This window comes from Limulus polyphemus, unplaced genomic scaffold, assembly GCF_000517525.1.
Source record: "Limulus polyphemus unplaced genomic scaffold, Limulus_polyphemus-2.1.2 Scaffold1388, whole genome shotgun sequence".
In the NCBI taxonomy this organism is placed as follows: Eukaryota; Metazoa; Arthropoda; class Merostomata; order Xiphosura; family Limulidae; genus Limulus; species Limulus polyphemus.
In genome coordinates, this window is record NW_013666998.1 from 44,078 (window position 1) to 48,163 (window position 4,086).

At 34.7% G+C, this 4,086-nt stretch overlaps 1 long non-coding RNA gene across 1 annotated transcript; it reads right to left on the reverse strand.

Moving 5' to 3' along the window:
- Positions 1-1,881: 1,881 nt before the first annotated feature.
- Positions 1,882-3,078, reverse strand: LOC111086747. The gene is made up of 3 exons (XR_002611477.1): positions 2,989-3,078; positions 2,770-2,829; positions 1,882-2,033 (listed from the first exon to the last, which is right to left on the reverse strand). It is a non-coding gene; the product is annotated as an uncharacterized LOC111086747 (long non-coding RNA).
- Positions 3,079-4,086: the final 1,008 nt, after the last annotated feature.

The following is a 4,086-nucleotide window of genomic DNA, read 5'->3' on the forward strand; positions in this document are numbered from 1 at the left end:
AAATTATTTAGTGCAGTACTACCATTCTTATAAAAAGTACGATTAAGTGTCATCAACATAAAAAAAAAAGGAAACAAAAAAGAGGAGATCCAGGTAAGTACTTCATTTCCTGTTTTTCATGCATATTCTTTATTTATTATTATATAAGTAACTAAAATGTAAAAATTAGAAACTTTTCATGTTAGATTAGATAAAATAAAGATTAATAATACTCGTGAACAACTAATGAGTAGCCCATGCATTATGTAATTTGATAGGGTAACACGAGGTACACATCCTTAAAGTGAGTTACGAATTTTATGGCAAGAATATTAGTTAGACAGTTCAAAGGGCAATAAAATTTAAGTATAAACAGATGTATACTGTTACAAGTTTAAAGGAATTTGGGTAAAGAAATTTAGTTTCATGTTTCAATTTGAAATCATTGTAGAAGGAAAAAAAAAAAGAGTAATTTTGATTTGTTTAAATTTTTTTTTTGGTGGTTATGAGGTCGCTCAAATTGACCAAGCTCGTATATAGTGTTTTTAATCTTAATACAAAGACCACTTTGCACTTGGTGTAGTCAACACTTTGAGTATATTTTCATGTAGAAATGTTTAGTGAAAGTACTTCATTAAAAATTCTAATGGAAACTATAAAGGTCAATTTGGGGTCATGAACTCGACCAGTTTGCCTGACCCCGTAGTGAGAGAGTAAATGTAGTAGAATCAGATGTGTATTAGTTTGTCTTGAGAAATTTTCAATATTTAAATGTTTTCCCCCTCAATATGAAATATTTCTGACCCCATTCTTCAGATCCTGAATAAAATCCTGCTATGTATTCTTAACATTTATTTTGTAATATTTTTTGACCCACATTTACCAAGAAAATTGGTGTGTATCATAAATAACTTACTACTGTAATATCTATTAGTGGTTATGCTAAGTCTAGTAATATTTAGTATGTGTTATAGATTGGCATGAGGTTTTCTTATGATATAAAGATGTTCTTTAGTGCACATACACACATTTTTACTGTAGTTAAATTCTATAACTTTTTTTATATGTCCCTGAACATTTATGTATTAGTTTCATATTTGTTTTTGTTCTTTAGGAAGCATTAGAGATAGTGGTACCAGATGAAGACTTCCATGTTGCTCACAAAGACTACGACATCTTTTCCCACGGAGGAATGCTGTTTTGGTTAATTAGTTCTGTCATTTTTGTTTTTGTTTTTTAGGGAGCATTAGAGATAGTGGTACCAGATGAAAACTTCCATGTTACTCACAAAGACTACGACATCTTTTCCCACGGAGGAATGCTGTTTTGGTTAATTAGTTCTGTCATTTTTGTTTTTTAGGGAGCATTAGAGATAGTGGTACCAGATGAAGACTTCCATGTTGCTCACAAAGACTACGACATCTTTTCCCACGGAGGAATGCTGTTTTGGTTAATTAGTTCTGTCATTTTTGCTGCAGTAAGTACTTGGGAAGACTTTTTTTGATGTTATTTGAATATTGGATCTTGTGTCGATCACAGCATTTGCTTATAGTCAGGAATGTCGACAGCCACCACGGGCCCCGGGGCAAACATCCTTGCTAGGCCCCCTTTCTCTCTCTCTCTCTCTCTTTTTAACATTTTCAAGAATTTATTAAAAAGAAGATCCTAAATTAGGACAGCAACGAGCTCATAAACCAGACAAAATCATATATGTACTTGTTACTTTATAGATTTAATAGATATTTGTTGTTACTTTATCAACGTTTTTACGCTTATACTGTGAGGTAAAAACGGCTGCTCTTCATTTAATGATAAAAACCATAGTTTTTGGCTTTTCTTTGCATATAGACGCTTGATACATTAAGAACGACTGAAATAATAATTTGAGTAATAATTAATATATATCCTAAAGATGCTTTGCGGGCTTTACGGCATAACCAGGTTTCATTCGCCCGGGCCCCTGGGCAGTTGCCCTCTTTGTCCCCGTTTGTCGGCGGGCCTGTCTCATACATTTACATAAATGCAGAAGCTTGTAAGCATTCCAGGAGTTTAACCTGCAAGAAAGAAAATATATTGTCAGGAACAAAAGAATATGATTAGGAAAGCCAAACTGTACAGAGGGCATGAAACAAAGATAAATATTTAAAGACAACAATAATAAAAAAAAAACAACGTGAAACGAGTTAAAAATGATCAACGGAAAACAAAACACGAAATTTTAAAAGAGCAAAGCTAGTGACTGAGAAATGGTGTGCTAAATAAGATTTAAGAGGCAAGATTCGAACTTATGATACGGACAGATAGCAATGCTATGTACCATAAAAATGCTTGACAAATATTGTTAATTGCGAACTAGCAGTTTCAAAAAAGGGAGAGACTTGAGAACTATTTTCTTTATTTTACTTTTTGGGTTACCCTTCTTTGAATTGTTTGTTGGAAGTTAAACACAAAGCTACACAAAGAGCTATCTGTGCTCTGCCCACCACGGGTATCGAAACCCGGTTTCTAGCGTTGTAAGTCCCCAGACATATCGTTGTGCCACTGGGGGGTCCCTTCTTTGAAAACGAATTTAAATTTCGTCAAACATATATTGCAAGATTTAAGAAAATAATAAAAACATTGTTTTTTATATTTTAAGTTGTTTTTTTGTTTTAAATTTTAAAAAGAAATCGCAAGAGGCAAGCATTTTCTCAAAGAATTTCAAACTTAAACTTTCAGCACGAGAGTACAATTTTGTACGGAATAAGGCGCATGCGCATTGAATCTAGCATTCGCATTTTATGCTCTTACTTTTGTGTTCCAAGTTTTCCTACAGAGTAGATTTGCAAGTCTTTCACTGACTGGTGCTATCTGAAACGATAAATAAAAATTGTACACAATATCGAACTTGATCAAACCCATACTTCAAGAGAATTAACAATTTCGAAAACTTTTTAAAACAACATACTTCAAAAATTTAAACATAAACGACAAACAAAAGAATAGCAAAACATGAATCTCAGCATATACCATAAATCTGGAGCTGGAAAAGCAGAGACTGTTGTTCCTCTGCTGACTTGAGCTTCTCTTACTGCGTTGAAGGGTCAGGATGTCAAGTCGAGTAATGGAACCCTTGACGATAGGTGGTAGTATGTTTGAAGGATTGAACTTGCAGGTAATATAGAGAACTCGGCAAGCTCCAGTCGTTGCCAAGGTAACGTGCTAAACAAACTAAAGCTTCGCGTGTAACGGAATCACTACCATACACCTGTACATTTTCACACGCTTCCACGTGCCCTTAGTCGCAAACGTTCGAACTTCCGCGTGACAAACTCGAAATTAGCAGGATATTGTACACCACGATTAAAAAAACAAATAAAAATGAAGATGAATAGAATGTTGTACAGGGTTCCAATTTTTTTTCTTCAGTTTTTAAGTAAAGCTTCATATGGATAGCTAGCCAGTTCGATAGATAAAAAAGATAATAATTTCCTATCGTTATTTTCCTAATGACATGAAGAAAATGAAATTCGAAGCGGCCTGGTCTAAGTTTCAGAGTTAGGTCCTTTTGCTATAACAATAAAAAGCCTGGCGTGACCTGATTGTTAGGGCGTTCGACTCGCAATCTGAGGGTCGCGGGTTCGAAACTCTGTCACATCAGACATGCTCGCTCTTTCAGCCATGGGAGCGTTATAAATGACGGCCAATCCCACTATTCGTTGGTAAAAGAGTAACCCAAGATTTGGCGGTGGGTGGTGTTTACCAGCTGCCTTCCCTCTAGTCTATCACTATTAAATTAGGGACGGCTAGCACAAATAGTCCTCTTGTATCTTTGCGTTCTTGTTAAGTGTCACCTAGTGGGAATTTTATCATACGGACCACATACACACATATAATATATATATATATATACAAAACAAAACTCCAATAGATCTTCTTACAATCACTCGTATATCATAATGGAGTGGAAGATATGTTTGTACATATCCAAACCAATATATATATATACATGCATCTCCGAGTGCGCTTAACGTTCCATTTGAGAGGTAGCCATTTTTAAGAAGCTAGGTGGTTCTGGTACTGACTTATTGAAAAAAAAGTACTTATGTATTGAAAGATATTATGCTG